Source organism: Podarcis cretensis (genome assembly GCF_951804945.1).
Source record: "Podarcis cretensis genome assembly, chromosome: 1".
Lineage (NCBI taxonomy): Eukaryota > Metazoa > Chordata > Lepidosauria > Squamata > Lacertidae > Podarcis > Podarcis cretensis.
In genome coordinates this window covers 114,545,369-114,572,982 of record NC_137170.1, presented here as the reverse complement: position 1 = coordinate 114,572,982, position 27,614 = coordinate 114,545,369, and the positions used below count along the sequence as shown (strand labels likewise).

Here is a 27,614-nt window from a genome sequence, read left to right as displayed (position 1 = left end):
TGATGGCGAACAGGATCTGGGTTATCACAATGATCATGAACCATCATGATCTGAGAATTTGCACCAGAGTTCATTAATGGAGTGATTGCAGATTGAGATCCACATTTTACACACACACACACTGGATCCCAAGACTAGGGCTGGAGGAGAAATCACATGGATGGAGAAAAAAATGGTAAGCATATTAAACCAAGTCCAAAGGGAAATTCATGTTTTCTCTTTTAGTGTAACCCAGAACCAAGAAAATAAAGGGGTGATTAACCAGTTTTGTGGGTTGCCCTACAAGTCTACATCACAAAGCAAATGTCAATGCCGGCAGCTGCAGATTATGGAGTTATACTGAGACAAAGCCAACCTTAGAATTGTTGTAGCATGGGTCAGATAGCACAAAAATCACAGCAGTTCTAAAATAATTGATTTATGTAAAAAACAAATATTTCCTAATTGAAATACAGATTTCAATTAGGGTATATTTGTTTTTAAATAAACCCATTCTTTTGCAATCTGTTTTAATTAGAACCTGGATTTCTGTGTCAGCAAGAAAGTTTTCAGCTGTGGGTGCATAAGTGATTCAGGTGAATGTGGTTGCTTTTGGTATAACAGCATTCTTGAAATACCTGGAGGAGCCTCTGTCTCTTTTCCCATTAATGGTTGCTTCAGAAGCTGAAGCTCTGTGGTCCCTGATCTGGTTCAGATTGCACTGCATATGGTCCTTCTACATTAGCATCATCTCCTACTGGAGTATGTGGAGAAAAAACACGACTAACCCAGCGGCATCTCATCAAATACTTCCATCCTGGTCTGTGTTCCAGATCCTTCAGCTGAGGTGGTGCTAATGTAGAAGAATAATGTACAATGGCCTCAGATGACGCCTTCCTCCCAACCATCTCTGGAGCTGCTTAAGCAAGTCCTGTGTGTCCTATGGGAAGACAAGGGCATCCTGATCAAATTTGCAGATGACACCAAACTGGGAGGGGTGGCTAACACCCCAGAGGACAGGATCACACTTCAAAACGACCTTGACAGATTAGAGAACTGGGCCAAAACAAACAAGATGAATTTTAACAGGGAGAAATGTAAAGTATTGCACTTGGGCAAAAAAAAATGAGAGGCACAAATACAAGATGGGTGACACCTGGCTTGAGAGCAGTACATGTGAAAAGGATCTAGGAGTCTTGGTTGACCACAAACTTGACATGAGCCAACAGTGTGACGCGGCAGCTAAAAAAGCCAATGCAATTCTGGGCTGCATCAATATATATATCAGTATAGCATCTAGATCAAGGGAAGTAATAGTGCCACTGTATTCTGCTCTGGTCAGACCTCACCTGGAGTACTGTGTCCAGTTCTGGGCACCACAGTTCAAGAAAGACACTGACAAACTGGAACGTGTCCAGAGGAGGGCAACCAAAATGGTCAAAGGCCTGGAAGCGATGCCTTATGAGGAACGGCTAAGGGAGCTGGGCATGTTTAGCCTGGAGAAGAGGAGGTTAAGGGGTGATATGATAGCCATGTTCAAATATATAAAAGGATGTCACATAGAGGAGGGAGAAAGGTTGTTTTCTGCTGCTTCAGAGAAGCGGACACGGAGCAATGGTTCCAAACTACAAGAAAAAAGATTCCACCTAAACATTAGGAAGAACTTCCTGACAGTAAGAGCTGTTTGACAGTGGAATTTGCTGCCAAGGAGTGTGGTGGAGTCTCCTTCTTTGGAGGTCTTTAAGCTGAGGCTTGACAACCATATGTCAGGAGTGCTCTGATGATGTTTCCTGCTTGGCAGGGGGTTGGACTCGATGGCCCTTGTGGTCTCTTCCAACTCTATGATTCTATGATTCTATGAGATGCCTGGAAGCACAGGCTAGGGATCATATATCATTGGCTCCTAAAAGGACAATCCATCTGCCTGAGCGAATTCTGTTACTCTATATTCTAGTCCATTTTGTAGTAGTAGTAGCAGCATTCCAAGACTGTATGAGTTATGAGCCTGAGGCAAGGAAGGACTTGTTCCTGTTAACAAAGGTGCGTGTTCTGTTTCCCCGGGTACATAAGGGTTAAGTAGTTCTAGTGTGCCTTAATATTGATAAAAGTTTCTAATCTAATTTGTCAAGCTCGGTCCATGAAGAAAAGCTCTGGGATGTGCTGACCAGCAATTTCATACACTGGTGTGACTTGAAAGTAGGCTGTCAGTTTAAATTAAGGAAAAGGCACAGCAGCAGCAGCCCTGCTTTTTCAACTCTCAGTTATTAAGCAAGTGTTTTAAATGTCTAACTGCCTCAAATCGTCATCTTTTACCTGGTTTCTTTTAAGGATCTACAAGCTTTCCATGCAGCGTTTTCATTTACCCTGCTGATTCAGTCTGTACATTGCATCAAAGATAATCCAAACTGCATGATGGAAGCTGGAAAATGGAAGTCAGGAGTCCACACCAATTCTATAAACCCAAAGTAGGGAACCGGTGGCCCTTCCATATATTACTGGTCTATAGTCCCCCAAACCTCTGGCATTTGGCCATGCTGATTGTGGCTGATGGGATTTGCAACCCAACAATGCCTGCAGGACCACATGTTTACCATCCCTGGTAGAAACAGTTGAACTGGTGTTAAATCCCTTTGAATTCATTGGGAATAACGTCTGAATAAACATGTCCATGGATGGACTGTTGGGCTATTGAAACTGCACTGAAATTATTGGGACGCAAGCAAGTTACTTTGGGCAAAGTTGCAGCTTATTGCTATAAATAGAAGGCAAGACCATTTTAAACAGTGAGCCTTTGATTTCATAGTCTAAAACACAAATGCCCAGCTGTTGGAAAGGGCTAGGATTTCTTTTGTGCGAGGGCAGGGAAGGAGAAAAAACTTGTTATTGAGTGAAGCTTTGAAAAGTCTTTAATCCATTGCTGTTACAGACAGGGATGAAAAGAGAATGTCTCTCCCTCAAGCGCTTATGGGAACTATGATGACCCTGCAAATGGCCTTTGTGACGTGAGCAAAACTTTAAAACTGCAACTCCCTGCTGAGCTTGACATTCACTGGAAATGATTGCAATCCATGATAGCACAGAAGTTTGTATTCAACTACCTTTTACTCAGAGTAGACCTATTGAAATTAATGGACCTAAGTTAGTCATGGCTATTAATTTCAATGGGTCTACTCTGTGTTACAGTAGACCCAGTAGAGTACATTACAGTTAGTTGACTGCCACCCACAACATATTTTCTTCTCCTTTTACTTAGTTTTCCATGTCAGTTTATTAACTATGATTAGTATGCGTAGCTATACCATCAAATTCTCTATCATTATCAACTCTCAGATTTAAAACAGATTTCACTGCAAATGGCCTTTGTGACGTGAGCAAAACTTTAAAACTGCAACTCCCTGCTGAGCTTGACATTCACTGGAAATGATTGCAATCCATGATAGCACAGAAGTTTGTATTCAACTACCTTTTACTCAGAGTAGACCTATTGAAATTAATGGACCTAAGTTAGTCATGGCTATTAATTTCAATGGGTCTACTCTGTGTTACAGTAGACCCAGTAGAGTACATTACAGTTAGTTGACTGCCACCCACAACATATTTTCTTCTCCTTTTACTTAGTTTTCCATGTCAGTTTATTAACTATGATTAGTATGCGTAGCTATACCATCAAATTCTCTATCATTATCAACTCTCAGATTTAAAACAGATTTCACTGATGTAGAAATATTTTCTGGAAAGTACTTTATGTGAATAGGCACCTTAAAAATAATTGCACCCCACCCACCCACCCCCATTTGGGATACTGCTTCTCTGCCATTCACCTTTTCTCAGCAGGTCTACCTAAAGGGGTCCTGGATTGAGAGTCCCATGGACTGCAAGAAGATCAAACCTATCCATTCTGAAGGAAATCAGCCCTGAGTGCTCACTGGAAGGACATATCCTGAAGCTGAGGCTCCAATACTTTGGCCACCTCATGAGAAGAGAAGACTCCCTGGAAAAGACCCTGATGTTGGGAAAGATTGAGGGCAGAAGGAGAAGGGGACAACAGAGGACGAGATGGTTGGACAGTGTTCTCGAAGCTACCAGCATGAGTTTGACCAAGCTGTGGGAGGCAATGGAAGACAGGAGTGCCTGGCGTGCTCTAGTCCATGGGGTCACGAAGAGTCGGACACGACTAAACGACTAAACAACAACAAAGCAGATCATGGGGATTTCTGCACAGCCCTAATAGCAATGCACATCTACCCCACATCAGCAGTGCAATTTCACAACATGGGCAAGTCATTTTGTTGTCCCCCTTATTAATCTGGAAGTCAGAAATCCTTGCTGATCTACTGCAGGTTACTGAGACATCTGCAGACAGATACCAATCTACCTTCTGTCCACTCCTGGACTATACATATAGACCAACCTTCCTACTTTAGATGGCATCACTTCAACCCATTGAGAGGGATGGGGATGGTGACACAAGGACAGAATAAAATTTACAGAGCTTTACAGTTTCCAAATAGGGCTACAGATGGGGGGAAATCAGGGTTCTGTCCTCTGACCTCACTTGCTGAGGGTATTACAAAATGAAATAAAATGTGTTCTAAACCAATGGGGCTATGATTGTGATTATTAAATAAATTTGTATATTGCCCTTCATCTGAAGATCCCAGGGTGGTTCACAACAGCAAAATACAAAGAGCTATGCCACAATTGATGTATCAGATTTTTTTGGAGTGCCATGAGAGTTTTGTTGTTGTTCTGGCCTTCTTTTGAATATTTGATATCTGCATTTGATTTGATTTCAGTATTTTATTTTATTGATACTATATGCTGAATACAGGCTTCAACACAACGGAAAGAATCCAACCTAAATGAAAAATAATTCAATATTTTATGCCTGACAGCTGATACATGATAGGTGATATACAATGCTGCATATTATACAGTGTATATGGCAGCATTTCATAGATGACATGCAGCATTAATTTGTATTTGACAGTTGACTAGTGATGGTGATTGGTAATATCTGGTACACAATGCACATTTACTTAGCTTGCAAAACACAAATGTGTTTGAGGTAAGCTCCTTTGCCCCTGAAAATGATCTTACGCTTGCAATTTAAATCGAGAACATTATGAGATTATGTGATTATGCTGTGCCTGGGTGGCCTGTGCTCCTGAGAATAGGTGCTGCTATGTTAGCAGTTGGTTGGTGCCTGCTGTTTCCATTGCTGAAATTGACCTGAACTTTGGAAAATGGCTATGCAATCTATAAAGCTATACTGTGCCTCCTTTCATTTGCCCAAGGGCAGAATATGCATCATGTAAATGTGACCTTTGGGGTGTGTGTGTGGTGGAAGCAAGCCTTGTAACTTCCAACTGTTGGGAAAACAAGAATCTTCAATCATTTCGTAGGGCAGAGGAAGAGAAAAAGGATCTCCCTTGCCATATTAGCAACCAATTTTTTTTAAAAAAATAACCAAATCAATCAATTTTTAAAATTTGGCATTTGTCAATCAACCACGTGGGAATAATTATATGATGTTTCAATGGCAAATGTATGCTGTGTTTATATATTGTGATTTTATCCTGCGAACCGCCCTGAGACCTGCGGGTATAGGGCAGTATACAAATTTAAATAATAAATAATAATTTCAAATCTCAGTCTTTGTAGCCATTGTTCACTTACAGTAGACTGTTCTGTATGATCACAGTCCACAGGATTAATGAACCAGGATTAGTGATGACATGCAAGAGGTTCTACCATTGGATCCTTCATTTGACTTGGCTTTGATTTGCCTGAACAATTGATTGACTACCATAGTTAGCTTTTTCATAAATCTATTCTTCCTATGGTATGATTTCCCCACTGTTGCCCTTTCAACACACACGCACCATGCCATAAATGCTGCTGCCAACTCCTCCTCCAGGTGGCCTGCTATTGTTGTAAATACGAAGAATATTCTGGCCGCCAATCCTGGGACAAGATATTGTGATTCATGATGTTCACCGCTGGAAAAGAAACAATGGGTGGTTATCTAGGCAACATATGGGCCTCCCCGCTTACCCCCTCTACTATGATTCACAGACAACACTGCAAGGGTGTGCATCTACAAATAATGACATATAACAGGGGTAGCCAAGTGGTGCCCTTAAGATGACTCCCATCATCCTCTGGTAAATTAACCAATAGTCAGGGATGATGGGATTTGTAGTCCATCAACAGCCTGAGGGCAGCATGTTGGCTACCACTGCAATACAATTATGAATTATTTTTTAAAAAGATTAATGATTCATATCCAAAATGTTATTTTTAATTTGGAATTTCTCATTTGGTTTTCTGAATGGCAACACTGGAAAACCCACCAACTGAGAGCATTTGCAAGCATCTGTTTCAGCTGTAGCCTCTGGCCTCCAATTGCAGATCAAGTAGGTGACTGGTGGAAAAAATGTGGGCATACACATAAACGTGTAATTTATGCAAATTACAGCAGGATTGGCACCAGAGATCAGGGGCACATGGAACACTTTCCAAAATGTATCTCGAAGCTGTGAATTTCACAGATGGATTAAAAAAAAAATTAGCTCCTCAAGCACAAAGTATTAAATCACATACAAAGAAGATGAATCCAATAACAAAATTACTGCAACAAATGTACTGATTTTAACCTGAGTTAGTTTCATCTGGGTAGATTAAACATAGCTCACCTTGGAGCTAATTACCAAATTTCCTCATCTAAATGGATTTTCCCTATAATATTAAATACAATAAATGACCTGGAACTTCAGCTGGTGACTTACATTGGCACATACTTAATCATCAAGTGACCTGGAGAGAGGGAAAGAAATTGCTGAGTATATTGATTCACCAAGAAAATGTTGACAACGATTTGCATAGCAAAAAACTAGACAATAGAAGTAAAACTTCTGGTCCTTCCCCCAAGTTAAGGTTTACAAGATGCATGTGCAGGAGCAGATTTGGGGTGAGGGGTGCTGAATAATGACTATGGTTATAATAATAAAAATAATAATAATAAAGGTCCTTTGTACATGACTATATTTGTTCATGCAGAGATGAAGGCTTGTCAACATGGGTATTGCCAATTCCTTCCATCACCAAACTCCCTGTAGTTGTAGAAACACACAAACAAAATTGCATCATGACCACAGCAGCTGCATCAGGACTGTACCAGATCCACTGCATAGCACCAGGTCATAATGTGAAACTGAGGTACTCATACCTCCAAGCAGAAGATACCTTCTTGATCCAACTTTGTCAGTGGAGGCTCAGGTGGGCTTCATAGGGTAAGGGAGTGTGTTTCCAGCTCAGTCTTGTTCACCAGCTATAGCCATTCCTGAACCATGCTAGCCTAGCCACATTCCTTTATGCTGTAGTATAAAGGAATTTTAGATTACTGTTACATTGTCCTACGTGGGGCCTCCCTTCCAGATGATTTGGAAGCTCCAGCTTGTGTACAACACTGCCAGTTCTAAGTAGTATAGCATGATGGAGTCACATAGTACTGGTTCTGTTGTAGCCCTGTCCAAGTCCCAATGCCAAGCAAACAGAGACTAGGGACATAATCCACATACTGTTATTTACTGAGCTGAATGCTAGAACAATAGGATCCAGAATGCAGCAGTCTGATTGGTCCGCAGGAGCCACCCAATCCATCTCCAGGTGGAAGTGAATCAGTGACCTGATTGGCCTTCAGGAGCAGCCAATCAGGTTCCTGGATGAAGTGAATCAGCAACCTGATTGGCCTGCAGGAGCAGCCAATCATGCTTCTAGAGGAGGTGAATCTGCAACCTCATTGGCCTACAGGAGCAGCCCGGAATTAGCCAATCACACGGGGCCCATTGTGTAAATAATGTATATATAGCTAGACGTTTTGGGGAAAGTTTCATTCATTGCTACTATGAGCTCAATAAAGAGCATGAAATTCACACTCAACTCTGAGTATATTTCACATACAAAGTCAGGCTGCTCAGCTGCAAGTGGAGTCATTCCACCTTCTCCCCCTTTAGGCTGCTGTTCAGCAGACAAAGCTGACTCCTGGCCCATGACAGATTCTTCCAAATCCACTTTGGCCTCCTGTTCAGTACAGTTAGACTCCTGTTCACTACTGCTGCTAAAATATAAAATCCTAAATGGCTTGGGACCCAAATACTAGAAGGAGCACCTTTCCCTATATGTGAATCCCCCCATATATGGATATTGAGAACTGTAGAGGATGCTATACTCATAGTTTTGCCATTGGAGGAAGCCCGTTGTGTTCAGGTGTGGGATGGGCCTGTTGTGATCCCTCTTACTCTCTCCCAGTTATAAAGATAGAGCAAAAGTTATCCAGAATTACTTTAAGTACATGAAGTGAAACTTTATACTGCCTTCAAAACAAACATGCCGTTTAGATGGACTGCCTTGTTAATTTTATTTACAAATGGTTAGTTGGCTTCTGGCCCAAGTATATTTGCATGGAATCAAATCCTCTGAAATCGATAGGTCTTACTTCTGAAGGAACAGATTAGGCAGAGGCTGTTACGCTTCTTAAAAGAAGCCCGCAGTTTCAGAAGGTGGTCTGCAAAATCTTTTAGAAGTATTTATTTGAAGATAATTTGGCATGGTTGTCCGGGCCTGATACAGTCTGTCCCTTACTGCATGGCAGACCTGCAATTGTGAGGATGTGGTCAGTGGCAGGATTTGCCAGCACTTGGAACAGGACTCGCATGAAAGGAAGAGAAAGATGCAATGGATTGGAACATCTCCTTTTTTGAACTGGCATTTCTTATTTAGAAAGGCAATTCAATAAAGTAGGTAATAGAGCACTTAAAAAAAAAGTTTTTAAAGAAAGAAAAGGAGACAGTGGTGTTCATTGGTTAGGTCAGGGTAGATGCCCTCATGCCCCTTCCTTGGGTCACATGCCTCAGGCCATACCCTGTTATCTGCTTTCCTTGAGTGCTTTTGCTTAACTAGAATGTATGCTTAGACTCAGTTACAGATAGGTAGCCGTGTTGGTCTGCCATAGTCAAAACAAAAATTTTTTTCCTTCCAGTAGCACCTTAAAGACCAACTAAGTTAGTTCTTGGTATGAGCTTTCGTGTGCATGCACACTTCTTCAGATACACAGTTGAGAGTGGTAAATGTTTTGTTTTTCCTTTTGGAACTCTTGCCAAGCTTGGTGGTTCCTGATGGAGTTGTCCAATACAAGGAGTTCCTCCTTTATTAGCTTCTGTTTAGAGTAGAGAACGCTGATCAGATGTTTGAGCAGCTTCTTAGAGAAAGTGTTGCATAGTTTTCTTGCATATTCAGTGGGATACGTGGATTGTAGAGGGTTCTTAATTCTAAGACCCTTGGGTATAATGTCCAGGTTCTTGCATTTAGTAAGAAAGAAGATATCAGTCTGTACCTGTGCAAGTTTCTTGGTGAGGTTGATGGACTTCCATTTCATGCGGCTCAATGTGGTGCCTTCCATAGTTCCAGTTACAGATAGGTAGCCGTGTTGGTCTGCCATAGTCAAAACAAAAAAATTTTTCCTTCCAGTAGCACCTTAAAGACCAACTAAGTTAGTTCTTGGTATGAGCTTTCGTGTGCATGCACACTTCTTCAGATACACTGTGTATCTGAAGAAGTGTGCATGCACACGAAAGCTCATACCAAGAACTAACTTAGTTGGTCTTTAAGGTGCTACTGGAAGGAAAAAAATTTTTGTTTTGACTATGCTTAGACTGTGATCTTTGATTTTCCCTAGATCAAAGATGGAAAGGTAAGCGCATGTATATGTGTAAAAGCCTGTGTTCCTGGAATGCAGCATCGCTCCTCCCATTTTTGTCACTGGTCACACCCACATCTGCCACTTGGTCCGCAGAAAATTCCTCTTGAGGGAATGTGGTCCTTGGTTTGTTTGTCCCCCACCCCCTTCCCTGTATTGTTGTTGTTGTTTAGTCGTTTAGTCGTGTCCGACTCTTCGTGACCCCATGGACCAGAGAACGCCAGGCACTCCTGTCCTCCACTGCCCCCCGCAGCTTGGTCAGACTCATGCTGGTAACCTCGAAAACACTATCCAACCATCTCGTCCTCTGTCGCCCCCTTCTCCTTGTGCCCTCCATCTTTCCCAACATCAGGGTCTTCTCCAGGGAGTCTTCTCTTCTCATGAGGTGGCCAAAGTACTGGAGCCTCAGCTTCACAATCTGTCCTTCCAGTGAGCACTCAGGGCTGATTTCCTTCAGAATGGAGAGGTTTGATCTTCTTGCAGTCCATGGGACTCTCAAGAGTCTCCTCCAGCACCATAATTCAAAAGCATCAATTCTTCGGCGATCAGCCTTCTTTATGGTCCAGCTCTCACTTCCATACATCACTACTGGGAAAACCATAGCTTTAACTATACGGACCTTTGTTGGCAAGGTGATGTCTCTACTTCTCAAGATGCTGTCTAGGCCTGTCATTGCCCTTCTCCCAAGAAGCAGGCGTCTTTTAATTTCGTGGCTGCTGTCACCATCTGCAGTGATCATGGAGCCCAAGAAAGTAAAATCTCTCACTGCCTCCATTTCTTCCCCTTCTATTTGCCAGGAGGTGATGGGACCAGTAGCCATGATCTTCGTTTTTTTGATGTTGAGCTTCAGACCATATTTTGCACTCTCCTCTTTCACCCTCAATAAAAGGTTCTTTAATTCCTCCTCACTTTCTGCCATCAAGGTTGTGTCATCTGCATATCTGAGGTTGTTGATATTTCTTCCGGCAATCTTAATTCCGGCTAGGGATTCATCCAGCCCAGCCTTTCGCATGATGAATTCTGCATATAAGTTAAATAAGCAGGGAGACAAAATGCAGCCTTGTCGTACTCCTTTCCCAATTTTGAACCAATCAGTTGTTCCATATCCAGTTCTAACTGTAGCTTCTTGTCCCACATAGAGATTTCTCAGGAGACAGATGAGGTGATCAGGCACTCCCATTTCTTTAAGAACTTGCCATAGTTTGCCATGGTCGACACAGTCAAAGGCTTTTGCATAGTCAATGAAGTAGAAGTAAATGTCTTTCTGGAACTCTCTAGCTTTCTCCATAATCCAGCGCATGTTTGCAATTTGGTCTCTGGTTCCTCTGCCTCTTCTAAATCCAGCTTGCACTTCTGGGAGTTCTCGGTCCACATACTGCTTGAGCCTTCCTTGTAGAATTTTAAGCATAACCTTGCTAGCGTGAGAAATTAGTGCAATTGTGCGATAGTTGGAGCATTCTTTGGCACTGCCCTTCTTTGGGATTGGGATGTAGACTGATCTTCTCCAATCTTCTGGCCACTGCTGAGTTTTCCAAACTTGCTGGCATACTTCCCTGTATTAGGCTGTACCAACTGAGAGGGGACCAGAATAAGAGTTTCTCCTCATTTTGTATTGGCCACATATATAGATTTTAGATAATCCTTGAGAAATGCTGCTGAATTGATTTTTTCCCCCCAAATCCACTTTATTGGTGAAACACAGAGATCATTTCAAGGTTAGGTCCTGGTATGAGTTCTGTATGCCCATTTATAAATTAGAGCAGGATGCTTTAGTCAATTAGTTGTGTGATTAATTGATTAAAGCACAGGTTTTTTTAAGCCTTGCTGGTAATCGTGAGTGACCTTAAACAGAGGAATCTGCCCTCTTCACCCATCTGAGGGGAATTTAAAGTGAAGAGAGGGAGAAGTTGCAACACTGCCTGCAAGCCTATTGCTTTTGTAAAATTCTTTATGGAATATTTAAATGGGCAACATATCCTGTTCCTTCTCCAATTCATCTTCACAATCAGGCTGTGAGGTAAGCCACTACTATTCCCTTTTTACAGAGGATAAATGGTGGTAAGGCCAATAAATCTAGCCAATAAATCTAGATGTTGTCATGGGATTTGAGCCTAACAGTGCAACCCAAAATGTGCTTATTAAGTACCCCTGAGTTTGAAGGGGACTTTGCTAGACTTCCTAGAACATGGAGTGTTCTCCCTCCACTACCTTTGGCACAATTGAACCCTTGCTGGGGTGTGCTTCTTGTCAGGAGTTCAGCCTACACTCGATTAGGACCCTGGCAGAGACACATGCCTGACTGGCATGGTCCCTCCCTCCTGGACGTTTGTTTGGGAGCTTCAAAAGCTTTCTTCTGCCCCAACATCACAGCGACCGATGCCAACCGACACCGGCACACTTAGGGATCTGCAGAATTTGCGCATCACGCATGACAGACCTCAGCAACTCAGCATTTTGGCTAATCTGCTTTATTTACATATAAACACACACGGAGCACTGCAAATGGCTCCCTCTCTCTCTAGCATCAGACAGCAAAGAGAGAAAGAACAAAGGACAATAGTCCCACTTCATGGAACACAGTTACACAAACATCCTGTCTCTGTCACTTCCCACTCTGTGGAGTCAAAACACACACCGTCATGTGAAAGACAACAATCCTATGACTGCAATCATAGATCAGGAATTCTAACAATTCTTTCCTGGGGATCCATGCTCTTTTTACCTACACCACAGTGTGCCTCAGGCCCTAAATCCCAGATCCAAGTGGAGAGAGCACAGAAGGAGGAATTCAACAGTCTGCTCTTCTGATTTGTTCCATCAGCACAAATGTCTCTGCAAACCCACTTTGTGCACACTTTCCCCAATGTACACATTTTTAAACCCTTTCTTTTCCCATCTTTCTCTGTTTGTTGGAGAATTGCACCACAAAATTCAGAGAACTAGAAACCTTGTAGGATATCTCTGTGCGCACATTGCTTCAGGAAATGTGGATTAGGTAATTTTGCATTAAAATATGAACACACCTCTTCCCCTTCCCAAAACAGGACTTAGAGAAAGAGATTGGGTGGGTGAGTTGGAGAATGTGCAGGCCCCATGTTCCTCCCAGTTTCCATTCCATTTGTAAAGTTTTTGTTTGCTTATTTCAAGCAGAAGCAAAAACCCACCACCCAAAACACACAATTGTCATGAGGGGTCCAAGGTCGATCTTTAAAGCTTAGTATTTATTTTCTCCGCAGCCAATCCAAGTTGTTAGAAACTCTTGCTGCTTGCAGTACTGGCACACTGAGACCTTCCAAATTGTGGCTGTAAAGGGCCCAGGGATGGACCCAATGTGATGATACACCATTCCTCCCAGGATGCCATGGGTCCCTCCCAGAGCCATCTGCAATGACAACTGGAATGTTTGTGTGACAGTTGCTGCCTCATCAAGGCCTTTTAGCTGACTAGACCTATTGATACATAGCAGAAGTTGAGGGGACCAGACTTTCAAGCTGTCAGACATCATCTGCTGTTGCGTGTAAGTTTATTCAACCTCCCAGCACAAAGTGAAATATAATTTGTACACAACTAATAATTTAAAACCAGAGTTAATTAGCTAACTCCTGCTTAAAATGACTTAACAGGTCTATATTTGACCGTATGTCTTCTTGAACATGTCAAAAGTACAGGCGTGACATTTTTATTTCCAAATAATTTCTACTGACATATTTGGCGCTGAAAACCTTTCACAACTTGGCTGTTAACAACACTTAATTATCAGGAAGATTTTCTCTTTGAGGTGGCTGTATGTATGTGTGTACATGTGTTTTCGCCCAGTTTTTAGAAGGACCATGAGGGCCCTCTTCTCCATCTGGCCCAATGCATGCAATTTCTCAGCAGAACAGAAGATCAGGGGCTCAAGATAGATGCTAGATGTTCTCTAACTCTGTCTTCAACAATTAAGAGTGGCAACTCTCGACAAAGTAAGAAAGTTAAGTGTGAGTGGCAAACAGCTGGCTTGAAAAGCCTCTGGAGAAACAAACTCGTTTCCCTTACATTTAATTAACAAAAAAGGAGAATGTGTTTCTGAAGCAAGCATATTTTTAAAAGTATATTGGGGGGTAGGGGGCAGAATAATTCTTTTCAAAGAAGTGGAAAGCTATTGTAATGCTGTCTCCGTGGAAATGACAGAAAAACAAGAAAGAACTGGTAATGCTTTCAGAATAAAAGCAGCCCTCTTTGAAGCATTTAACTTAGGAATGCATCTAACTCAATACTGTTTACACTGACTAGTCAAGGGGACGCGGGTGGTGCTGTGGTATAAATCACTGAGCCTCTTGGGCTTTCTGATTGGAAGGTGGCAGTTTGAATCCCCGCAATGGGGTGAACTCTTGTTGCTCTGTCCCCGCTCCTGCCAACCTAGCAGTTCAAAAGCACACCAGTGCAAGTAGATAAATAGGTACCGCTGTGGTGGGAAGGTAAACGGTGTTTCCGTGTGCTCTGGCTTCTGTCACGGCATGCCAGAAGCAGTTTAGTCATGCTGGCCACGTGACCTGGAAAGCTGTCTGTGGACAAACGCCGGCTCCCTCGTCCTGAAGCGAGATAATAATAATATAAATATTATTATTTTTTATTTATACCCCACCCTCCCCTGCCAGAGTTGGTCTCAGGGCGGCTAACACCAGTAAAATTACATTTAAATACAATTAAAAATAAAAAAACAATTTAAAATACAGGTTAAACTATAATTTAAAATGCAGCCTCATTTTAATAGTAGCCCATAGATCAAAACCGTAAGGGGAGGGAAACAGAAGGGTCAGACTGAGTCCAAACCAAAGGCCAGGTGGAACAGCTCTGTCTTGCAGGCCCTGCGGAAAGATGTCAAGTCCCGCTGGGCCCTGGTCTCTTGTGACAGAGCGTTCCACCAAGTCAGGGCTAGTACTGAAAAGGCCCTGGCCGTAGTTGAGACCAATCTAACCACCTTGCCACTTGGGACCTCCAAGGTGTTGTTATTTGTGGACCTTAAGGTCCTCCGCGGGGCATACCAGGAGAGGCGGTCCCGTACTCGCTTTTGACTGGACTTAACTGTCCAGGGATCTTTAACCTTTTTTTTTTACCTTTTACACTGACTAGCAGTAATTCTCCAGGGTTTCAGAAAGGAAACATTCTCAGTCCTCCGTGGAGATGCAAGGGATTGAATCTGGGGCTTTTGATGTGTCAGAGATACTCTGCCACTGAGCTGTGGCACTCCCCTCAAGCAATTAAAGGCAAAGAGGCCTTATATTCAAACTCCTCACACTTTGGGCCTTGCTGAACTATGGAAAAATATCCATCAAGTTCTTCTGCCTTCCTTTTCCAACAGTTCTTACAAGGGTGGACTTTGGTCTTTCAAATTTCAGCAGTGACCTGTGCAAGGCCAGAATTAGGAAAAACTGCTTTGCAAAAATGTATACAATTAGGATAAATTCACATTAAAATACTGATGAATATTGACAAGGACTTCTTTTAAAAAAAAGGAATCACACCTTGCTGTGGAAATGTGGATAACTTAACGGAAGAGTAGAAAAATGAGAGAACGGAGACTGTTGGATTTGCCTATCCCTAGCTGCACGTAGCCCAGGGAAATGTATTTGGGAGGAAAGAAGGCTGTCCCCATTGGCCACTTAGATTAGTGGTCTGGTTTTTATGTGAAAAAGAAAGAAAGAAACAATTGGTTGATCTACTGAGCATGCATTCGTTGATGTTTTCTTTGTTATTTTTCTTATCGCTTAGAAATATAAGTGTAATGTTGTTAATGTCAATATGTGTGGAATTGCTGGATGAATGTTGTTAATAAACATAGTGAAAGTGTTTTTTTAATAATAAATAAACAAACAAACAAAAGGGACGCAGGTGGCGCTGTGGGTTAAAGCCTCAGCGCCTAGGACTTGCCGATCGAAAGGTCGGCGGTTCGATTCCCTGCGGCGGGGTGCGCTCCCGCTGCTCGGTCCCAGCGCCTGCCAACCTAGCAGTTCGAAAGCACCTCCGGGTGCAAGTAGATAAATAGGGACCGCTTACCAGCGGGAAGGTAAACGGCGTTTCCGTGTGCGGCTCTGGCTTGCCAGAGCAGTGATGTCACGCTGGCCACGTGACCCGGAAGTGTCTCCGGACAGCGCTGGCCCCTGGCCTCTTAAGTGAGATGGGCGCACAACCCCAGAGTCTGTCAAGACTGGCCCGTACGGGCAGGGGTACATTTACCTTTACCTTTAAACAAACAAACAAACAAAGGACTCTGACACCTGGATGATGAGGGGGGACAAGATGGCTGCCGAGTGCTTGAAGCAGGGTTTTGAGCTCTAAGGCCAACTCTAAGGCAAGTTTCTGCTCTATAACCAACCCTTAGCACTTGTTTTTATCCTCTCTTCCGTTTTGCTTCTTAACTCTTTTCAGTGCTTCGTTTTGTTGTTTTAATTTATTGCTTTATCTCACCTGGATGAAATGTTAGTTGCCCACCCCCCCCACTCAAAAAGGAAACTCTATGGTTAATCAGTAGTTTCAGCTTTTGCTTTGCTTTGCTGTTAAACAGCTCAAAGTTTTCACAGTGGAACTGGCTTTTTCTATTAAGAAAAGGTTACCGAAACCTTCATTTAATTGGCCCATTCAAATGAAAGAACAACGAATTCCAAGCAACAAGCGCTTTCATACATCAGCATGAAAACGGAGAGCTGTTTCCCAAAATGGGAATGACACAACCATGGTTCCCCCCCCCCCACTTAATGTCTTCATTATTAGTGTAACCTCCATTCCGGTCTTTTTCTCATCAAGTGCTCTGTAAACAAGTGGCAGCATTTTAGAGTGGAAATGACAGCAAGGCTGAGAAGAGCCTCACTCCTTGGATAGCTTTTACCTTAAACCTTAATATTATTTAGTGCATGAGAAACACTGAGGAAGTTTCCTTGGATGGAGCTATGGAAACAGAGCAATTGAGAATTTGTTGTACTATTCTAGGGCTTGATGATGTCAAATATAGGCCAAAAGGGTAGGATCCAGAGGAACAAATGCCTCTTCACAGGGAGCTGTAGAAATTGTAGCTCTGTGGAGGGAACAGGGGATCTCCTCACAACTCTCTCTATCCTCAACAAACTACAGTTTCCAGGATTCCTAGAGGGAAGCTGTGACTGTTTAAAGTGCTACCATGGTGCTCCCAATGTATAGTGCAGATAAGGGCAAACTATAGTGGCATCCAGTGATGACTGTCTACTGGAATCCATCAGAAGAATGGGGAGGGAGAGATTTCCAGGGAGCTACCCTGCAGTGCCCTGCATTCTCCCTAACTGGGTCACCCAAACCATTGGAGCAGATTGGAGGGGTGAAGGCCATGACTGGTGGAAAGTGGATTGCTGAAAACTGGCCTTATCTCTTCGACTGATTCCCTTCCATCACCAGACAGTCCCTATTAAATACCAGCCACAATGACTTCCTCCTCATGTCAATGCTTCTAAACCCCCCCTCCAAAAAAAAAAAAAAAAAAGCAATAAGGCTGAACCAAAAGCGTCAGCAAAGCTGATGAACATTTTAATCAGGTGGGCAAACTGTCACTCTGCTGCAGTGTGACCCCCTCCTCCCCTGGCATTCTATTCAGTTTGCAAGCACTTTGCCAATCTAAAACAGGTTGGAGAGAGAGAGAGAGAGAGAGAGAGAGAGAGAGAGAGAGAGAGAATGCTGTTTTGGAACTGGAAAGGGCAGGATCATAAACAACTGGGTAAGATACTGGGTTCAGTTTCAAGAATAATATGTATGATTGTACGGGATGTGCAATTTGATACTGTCATATCTTCCTCTCTTGGCAAAGCACTTGAAAATTCATTACAGATGGGGAAGAATTACCTCCCCCAGCAAAAAATAAAATAAAATAAATTGCAGATTGGCATCACAAATTGCCCCTTTGTTCTTGATTGGATTGCATACTCCCTGAAGAAGGAGGTATATATACCTTGGGAGTACACTTATATCCATCACTGGCACTAGAGCCATAGGTATCCTCAGTGGCCCAGAGTGCTTTTTTCTGGCCTTGGCTGTTACACCAGTATTGGCCATTCCTGGGCAGGGATAGATTGGCCACATTGATCAGGGCCTTGGTAACATTGACCCAGGACTACTGCTCTCTATGTGGCTGTGAAATCGCTTGAAGGCAAAGGCTGTAGTCCACAGGTAACCATCTACTTTGCAGGCAGAAAGTCCAGGTCCAATCAAACCCCAGAGGGCCACTGCCAGTCACTGTAGACAAGACTAAGCTAGAAGTACCAATGTAAGGCAGCATATGTTCCTACGTGGGAGAGACCTGAGAGGGGAAGTGGTGCTGAAGAACAGCAGCTCAGGGAAACAAAGGCTGCAAAGAGAAATGGGATTCCCCACCTACTCGACTCCACTTCATACTCTTTTAAAGCAGAATGTTTACTCCAGAAAAAAAATTATAGGTGAACATTTAGGGCAGCCCTTGAAAGCAAGAATAGATCAGCCTGCGGTACGATGCACTGTGGGTATTGTACTTGCAGAGATTTCACGTGTCTGTCCTTGACTTACTTTCAAGAGTCTGCTGCAATTGGATTCTTGAAGATGCTTCCTTGCCCCCGCTTCCTTTCCTGGTTATTTCTCACCTAACAGTGACACTTTCCAGCATGGCTCTCTTGTGCTGTGTCGTTGACATTCTGCAAGGACCAGGAAGCAGAAGATAAAAATCTTTCCTATTATCCCTCCAATGCTGTGTCACAGATGCCAGCTCCAGCACAAATTATAAAACTGCAGGGCAGATTTATTGCTTGACAGTGACTATAACAGCTTCAGAGGGGAATAATGACTTCACATCAGGAAGCGCAGGCCTCTTAAGACCCTGCCTCTACCCTGGAACTTTACAAAGCAAGCACTGAAAAGATGCAGCTTGGTGTGTGTGCCAAAATAACTTTGTTAGAAGGCATTTGAATCTCATGTAGTGTCCTTAAATCTGGGAGTTCGGTTATAAAGATATTGCAAAGAGATATGGTGAGGCATCAATAAAAGGGTGGCACTGCGGTAGCAACCAGAGCATTTGTGTGTGTGTAGATGATTTCCCACAACACTAGGAAACAAAACAGCAAACACAGCATTTTACATTCTGCTTATTTTTTTTTACACACGGAGAAAGGTACCTCCTTTTGCTAGATACACATCAATCTAGGCTTGCTATAAACCAGATCGGCATCTGCAAACATACCTCCAAAGCACCATATTCTAGATAATTGTTGTTCGGCTCTCCTTTTCCTCTTGAAATTGAGAATGTCAAGTATCATTATATAACATGAGCTGAACAGCATAATTCAATTGGCAGTCTGTAAAATGGTAATACATCCATTTCCTCCAGGAATTGCTATTTATTTTAAAGCGAGAAGTCATTCTTTTAATGCTTTACATTAAACATAGTGCGCTGCATATACTGTTAGACTCCAACTCTCATCAGCCCCAGCTAGCATGGCCAGTGGTCCAGGATGATGGGAGTTGTAGCCTATCAACATCTCGAGACACCAGGCTGGCAACCCCTGATCTATATTGACATCTGTTGAGCTCTATCCTGAATCCTGTTTCAGAACTTAGCTTTGAATAATGCCCAACTAATCATGTACAGCATGAACTCAGCAAGCATGCACAGCCTAGGGATTTGGATGAGTTATGTTCAAGGTACTGGCAGTATGTTCTATGAGTATTTGAGCACCTCGCCCCTTAATTTTTATTATCGAGTCATATAAGCAGAGTGCTATGGCTTTAGAGATGGAGGGAGAAATTCAATTCAGACCACATTTAAATGCAAACCTATCTAATCTGAACTTTGCAAAACAATACACAAACCAAAAGAAACCAGACCTTCAGAATTTGCACATCTCCAGATCTCACAATGCAGTTCTCCAGCCAAGTAATCTGTCCCAGATTGCATATACCAGGGTAGATTACAAAACTGGTGCACAAAATTACTGGTTGCAAAAATATGTATATTAGGCAAAATTGCATACAAAATTTCATATAGTGGGTGAATTCTGTACTAAAATGCTGATGAATTTTCATGCAGCCTTCTTTTTTCATTTTCTTTAAATGCACACTGACTGATGTGGAAATATGGAGAGCTGAATTTAAGACTAGAAAAACAAGAAACAGAGAGAAATTGAACTTGACAGTTTAACTCATCCCTGTTCAGCTTAATGTGTTGATGCCACGAAGAGGTTAATGACCAAGAAGTAGAAAAGATTAACTTCTGATCTAGCAGGTTTTTCAGCAGATACATTTCACCATATTATATGTTGTACTGTTGAAACCATAGATAAAGACTGATTTGGAGCTGTTTATGAATTTCATTTTAATTTGCACACTACCCCATAAAAAGAGCCCTAAATCCAACCACATTCACAATGGGAATACTGGGAAACAAAACACAATGAGAGAACAGAAATCACAGCTTTTGCTAACAGATATGAAATAGGAAGATTTGCTTGCAATTTCATCTTGCAACTCTCATTTCAGCTGAACTCTACTTCATATTAAGAAGATGGATATTTGAAATGTAAAAAGGAACCCATTCTCTTAGGAAAAACATTTCAGTTCCATGTAGCTCTGCACAAATTCATTTGTAAATAAATTCCACTTGTTAAAATCCACCATATGAGGAACGCAGCTGGAAGAACTTAAAATAGTAACAGTATCCCACGGAGAATACTCATTTAAATCAGTTCATCCTTCCCTTGTGTGATAAAGGAATCTCTATCCATCTTTGCTTAAAGTTATTAAATAGCTGGGGAAGGTTTAACTCAAATGTTGTTTGTATTTATCATCTTCCTTAAAAACAAAGATAAAGTCCCTGTAGCTAGACTCTCATTATGGTCTAGCAAGAGCTTAGATTGTTATTCAAAGACATGAGGTGAAAATCTCAAAGCAAAACCTGACTGGGCTTCTTCTGTTCAATATTTGGAATGTGACTAGTGCTAAAGTACAATTTGCATGAGCACAATTGGGCAAATGCATCATTGATTTTAGGGCTTATCCACACTTATCTTTTGCCCTGCACATTCTAGACATAGGTCCACACTTTCTCTGTCCATGTCTGACCACTTACTTACCCACCCCCCCACCCCACCACTTTCTCTGCAAAAGCCTGCTCTTTACTGCTGATTCAGAGCAAATGGCAATCTGTGGGAAGCCCGATCTTTACCGCTGACTTGGAGCAATTTGGGTTTTCCTTGGATTGCCATTTGCTCTTATTCGGTGGCAAAGAGTGGGTTTTCATGGGGAAAACAGCAGGGCTAAATAAATAAATAAAGTGTGCACTCAGACCTGGACCTCGGAAGCCCAGATCTATGCAGTGGCATAGGAAGGGGGAGGGGGCAGTCCTCCCTGCGTGCTATCTCTCAGGGGAGTGACAAGAAGGCACCCTGTGGGGGGGCGCCCCACCGCCCCCGGGCATGGCAGCGTAAGCCGCTGCCATCACACCACCACAGCCACGAGTGGAGGATCCTTCCGCTGTCCGTACGGTGCATGTGCGCCGCCACCATACGTAGTGGCACCGCACATGTGCCGTATGTAGCAATGCCGCACATGCACAGTACGTAGCAGTGCTGCACATCCGCCGCCGGGCAGTTTGCCCTGCCCTGCTGCAGCCACGAGCAGAGGACCACACCGCCGTGAGTGGAGGATCCCACTGCCACCTGTACGGTGCATGCATGACACCGCTGTATGCAGCAGGGCACACGTGTGTGCCACCAGACGGTTTGCCCTGGCCCTGTGGGCTCTCGTCACCCCGCCCCAGGTGCCGGAGAGCTTTCCTTCGCCCCTGGATCTATGGCTAGAAATGTGGAAGGTAAGTGTAGATGAGCCCTTAGACAAGTTCTGATCTCCTGCATCAACTTCAATAGGACACCTGGGGGTTTGCCTTTTAGTTTCATTGGCTCAGTAGCATGTGTTCTTGGGGTGAGATTCAACTAAGTTATACTCAGAGAAGCCCTATTGAAATTAACCATGTTCATTCATTTCAGTGGGCCTACAAACTTAGTTGATTGTCACCCTCGGACTTTCTATCACCTTTTTCATCAATGGCTATAATAATAATAATAATAATTTATTATTTATACCCCGCCCATCTGGCTGAGTTTCCCCAGCCACTCTGGGTGGCTTCCAATTGAGTGTTAAAAACAATACAGCATTAAATATTAAAAACTTCCCTAAACAGGGCTGCCTTCAGATATCTTTTAAAGATAAGATAGCTGCTTATTTCCTTCACATCTGAAGGGAGGGTGTTCCACAGGGTGGGCACCACTACCGAGAAGGTCTTCTATCTGGTTCCCTGTAACCTCACTTCTTGCAATGAGGGAACCACCAAAAGACCCTCGGTGCTGGATCTCAGTGTCTGGGCTGAACAATGGGGGTGGAGACGCTCCTTCAGGTATACTGGACCGAGGCCATTTAGGGCTTTAAAGGTCAGCACCAACACTTTGAATTGTGCTCAGAAACGTACTGGGCTAGATTTTATAAGCTTCTGAACATAGAATTTTATTCTGGTTTCCATCTACATACACAGGATCCAAGTTGGCTTGTGAGACCATTTCTCCCACACCAGGTTCATCTGCCCCACACTTAATATCATATGTGATAGTCAGTGTGGGGCATGTAGAGAAATGCTTGCATCAATGGTGCAATGGATTTTCCCACCCTTACCTCTACCATAAACAAGGGGGCTCCTTTTCCAGACACAAAGACTTCAACCTTGAAAGATGCAACTCCGAAGATCATGTAAGCACCTATCTATATCATTCCACAAAGTTGTTTTCATAGATCCAGTTTCATGAGTTATTCTGGGACTCATTCCATAACTTAAAAAAAACACAAGTAGCAATCTTAATACTATTCCTCTTCCCATAGATCCATACAGATCTATGGATAGCATAAGATTATTATTAAAATAAAGGATTGTATCAGTGGTGTTTATGAGCATGAGTGAAAAATGAAAACCAGGACACTGATTAGATTAGAGATAGTTGGACAGGAATGCTCTGCCTTCTTGTTGGCTCTTAAAGAGCTGCACTTTTGACTAACTTCCTTTAAAAATATAATGCAATGTATGGTATTTGAACACATTTTGCTTCAGGCACGGGGTTTCTGGACTGTAAAGGATCCAGGAGACAGAGACAAATTAGTTTTCCCCTTCAGCAAGGGATAATGTATTTGGAACAGATGTTTCTCAGATATCTAAATTATCCATCTACTGGAATACTTTCAAACAGGGCAATATCAGGTTCTCAAGACAGGAGAATGTAACATGTCAGTGATAGAGGATGGTAACCAACAAAGTTGTCCCATCTGGCAAGGACCAGAGCTCCCACCAGCACCACTGCTTAATTGGTTAAATCGCAAATGGTGTATACAGAGTCAATGATTCACCATCAAGTGAATAATAATAAAAATGGGGATTTCATACAGTGTCTTTAAGTAAAGCCTTTAGGGCTAGAGGTTGTACCAATTGCTGAATGTGCATGAATGCAACTGACTTTCACATATGCAATAGGATTTTACCTTTCTCTCCTCCCCGCTGAAACCCTCTTTCCCCATATCCCAAGACCTGCTGTGGAAGATTGGGAGACTAGTCCAAGGAGTCACTGCCTTATTCAAGGTTTAGAGGAGGTGTGGTCTTAGAATCATAGAATTGTAGAGTTGGGGGGCACCACAAGGCTCATCTAATCCAACCCCCTGCAATGCCCGATGTGGGACTCAAACCCATAACCCCGAGATTACCGTGCTAGATAGATGTGAAGTCCTCTTCCCCATCCTCCCAGATGTTGCAGTTTCTAATGTCTTGCTGAAATGGGGCCAGTGCAATGATTACATCATGGTAATCCTCCAGGTTTATAAAGTTGTATGCATAGTTTTTTTAAATAAAATATCACCTGTAGCTCATCAAACTTTAAACAAGCGAGGAAACAGGCAATACCCAAATGCCTTGTGGCACTTTCCTGCACAGTCCTCACTCCTCCAAATTTCTATGTGATATTTCAGTTCCACATCTAGTTCTTGATAATTTTTTGTGGTGGGGTGGAGTGGGGGTTTCAGTTTCTACTAACAGTCCTTGGGCTGCAATTTCTTTTCTCATTTTGAAAACACAGAAAGCAAATAGATATATTGGTTTGTTGGTTTGTTTACATATTGCCACCTGGGTACATTTATCAGTGGCACTCAGGCAGTTCTTCGCTACAGCTAATCCTATAGACACTGTAGGATCTCACTTGAGAAGCTGTTATAAAAAGATAACCTTTCAGCAAGATTTAGATAAATGATATGCTTAAAATTAAGCTGGTTATTTGCAGTGCTGTGCAGTCATTCTACTACAGTTCTAGGGAAAAAACCAGTTTCATTCAAAGAGGATGATGAAGTGATGATCAGGATAATTATTTCCTGATAACTCCCAATAGTCCTGACTAAAAACACCGAGAAGCAATATAAATGTACACGTTTCCCCAAATCCATCTTCATTACGTTTTCTACAACTTAGTATATTTGAGCTAGCTAGAGGTCTCTGTGTAATCTGCCATGAGAAAATCCCAAAAGGTATACAAGGAGCATGTAAAGTGTGCTAAAGGACAGAGCTGGTCCATGTTCACATTACACCAGTGAGAAACCTTCACATGCTAAAGGAGTAGATGCAACTCTGTTTATCCCCTCGGGTATTTTGTGGGCATCTGCACAGAGCACATGAATCATATGTAATGATGTCCAAATTACGTAGGGAATCACTGGTGGCTGCTCCTCCCACCAGCCTGCTGGGGGTATGAACAATGTGGCAGGTCCCTAGTGTCAGTTGTATGTATGCATTGTGCATTTCAGGGTGCATTCCAAATCCTTTTTGCACAGATCTCCTCTGGCCTCTGCCTGTGCCATTATGCCAGCTCATCAAAGTCAGTAGAAGCCTACCATTGATATTGTAGATGAAGCCAACCTTCTATTAGTGGTAGCAGAAATATGTGTGAGAAAGAAAGTAGATGCTCAGTCTGTTTGGGGGGGGGAGTTGTGTTTTAATATTAAACAGCAATAAAAAAGCTCACTTCCCTGAGGAAACTTGGATAATTCATTTTGCATCCTGAAATCCCATGTTATTATTTTATTTCATTCTCTTGTAACTTTATATCCTGCCTTCCATAATGGGTTACCTGACAGTCTCCTATGTAGACATTGACCAGATGTAGTCTCTGCGTAGCTTCAGCTCTGTGAAGGTTTTATGTGCCTTCCAATCATGTCCTGCTTTTTATTTTAACCTTTTGAATTCTTCTTTCGCCTCCTATTTTTATCTCATTCACTTCACTTCTGCCTAAAACCCTGTTTTCCAATTCATTGCATGCAGTGCTCTTTCGAAAGAACTCCAACTACCATACTTGGGTAAACGAAATGTCAAGCCTGGCGAGGTGTTTGTCTTTCACAAGTTGTGTGGCTCATGGGAAAGATGTGAACTTCCCCTTGACCCCACAATATGATCGAAGGAGGAGATGGTTATAATCTCCCAATGTTTCCATGGGGACACATTGATTGTCTAATCAATTATTATTACATGAATAATCCATGAATATGCAGTAGCCCTAATCCAATTAGATTTCAATTAGGCCTGTTATAGTAATGAGTTACTATTTTAATTAGGCCTGCAAGTTAAGCCTTGATTTATTTATTTAAAATGCTTTGACACAGGGTCCCCGCCCTTAACAGTAAAACCAAAGAATTTTCAAATGAGTCGAGTAAATATTAAAATCAGTAGCAAAGAATACAGTTGAAATAACAATATATAAATGATTGTGACTAACCTTAGCACCATAGAATCAAATTTTCTGGATGATACTCCCAATTTCACACTAACAGGTCCTGAATACAGATGATTGCACTTCAGCTTTATGGGATTTGGGGCTGCTTCTTCGGATGCCGTCCATCAGTTGAACTCCTGGTTGTGAGACATTTAATATATTTCCCATTGATAGGTGATCAATGGAAACAGACATAGGTTGTATTGGAAGACGTAGGGGCTTTAATTGGTACAATCTTAACATAGATGAAATGTTAAGGGGGGATCCTTACAATGGAAAAAAGCAGGTGAAATAAACATGCTGTATGTATAATTTTCCCCTTCATGGATCACTGCCTTGTCATGGCGAAGGGGCTTGAATAACTCAGAGAAGCTATGAGCTATGCCGTGCAGGGCCACCCAAGATGGACAGGTCATAGTGGAGAGTTTTGACCAAACGTGATCCACTTGGAGCAGGAACCGGCAAGCCACTCCAGTATACCTGCCAAGAAAACTCCATGGACAAAGACAACAGGCATATAAAAGTTATGACGCTGGAAGATGAGCCCCTCAGGTCAGAAGGCGTCCAACATGCTACTGAGGAAGAGCGGAGGACAAGTACAAGTAGATTCAGAGCTGATGAAGCGGCTGGGCCAAAGCCGAAAGGACGCTCAGTTGCGGATATGCCTGGAAGCGAAAGGAAAGTCCAATGATGTAAAGAAAAATATTGCATAGGAACCTGGAATGTAAGAACCATGAACCTTGGTAAGTTGGATGTGGTCAAAAATGAGATTGCACGAATAAATACTGACATCCTGGGCATCAGTGAACTAAAATGGACAGGAATGGGCGAATTCAGTTCGGATGACCATCATATCTACTACTGTGGGCAAGAAACCCATAAAAGAAATGGAGTGGCCCTCATAGTCAACAAAAGAGTGGTGAAAGCTGTACTGGGATACAATCTCAAAAATGATAGAATGATCTCGATATGAATCCAAGGCAGACCTTTTAACATCACAGTAATCCAACCACTGGTGCTGAAGAAACTGAAATTGAGCAATTCTATGAAGACTTACAACACCTTATAGAAATGACACCAAAGAAGGATGTTCTTCTCATTATAGGGGATTGGAATGCTAAAGTAGGGAATCAAGAGATAAAAGGAACAACTGGCAAGTTTGGCCTTGGAGAGCAAAATGAAGCAGGGCAAAGGCTAATAGAGTTCTGCCAAGAGAATAAGCTGGTCATCACAAACACTCTTTTCCAACAACACAAGAGACGACTCTACACATGGACATCACCAGATGGGCAGCATCGAAATCAGATTGATTATATTCTCTGCAGCCAAAGATGGAGAAGCTCTATACAGTCGGCAAAAACAAGACCTGGAGCTGACTGTGGCTCAGATCATCAGCTTCTTATAGCAAAATTCAAGCTTAAACTGAAGAAAGTAGGAAAAACCACTGGGCCGGTAAGATACAATCTAAGTCAAATCCCTTATGAATACACAGTGGAAATAAGGAACAGGTTTAAGGATTTAGATTTGGTGGACAGAGTGCCTGAAGAACTATGGATGGAGGCTCGTAACATTATACAGGAGGCAGCAACGAAAACCATCCCAATGAAAAGGAAATGCAAGAAAGCAAAGTGGCTGTCCAACGAGGCCTTACAAATAGCGGGAGAGAGAAGGCAAGCAAAATGCGAGGGAGATAGTGAAAGATACAGGAAATTGAATGCAGATTTCCAAAAAAATAGCAAGGAGAGACAAGAAGGCCTTCTTAAACGAGCAATGCAAAGAAATAGAGGAAAACAACAGAATGGGAAAAACCAGAGATCTGTTCAAGAAAATTGGAGATATGAAAGGAACATTTTATACAAAGATTACCATATTAAAAGACAAAAGTGGAAAGGACCTAACAGAAGCAGAAGATATCAAGAAGAGGTGGCAAGAATACACAGAGGAACTATACCAGAAAGAAATGGATGTCTCGTATACCCCAGGTAGTGTGGTTGCCGACCTTGAGCCAGACATCCTGGAGAGTGAAGTCAAATGGGCCTTAGAAAGCACTGCTAATAACAAGGCCA

The 27,614-nt window shown here is 42.5% G+C and overlaps 1 long non-coding RNA gene across 1 annotated transcript in view; it reads right to left on the bottom strand.

Annotated features, from left to right (window-relative positions):
* Positions 1-25,753, bottom strand: part of LOC307220770 — a 31,531-nt gene extending 5,778 nt beyond the window's left edge. The window contains exons 1-2 of the long non-coding RNA XR_013841083.1: positions 25,552-25,753; positions 18,281-18,405 (exon numbers count right to left, since the gene is read on the bottom strand). This is a non-coding gene — a long non-coding RNA (uncharacterized lncRNA). The remainder of the gene's footprint in view (positions 1-18,280; positions 18,406-25,551) is intronic.
* Between the last annotated feature and the right edge of the window lie 1,861 nt (positions 25,754-27,614).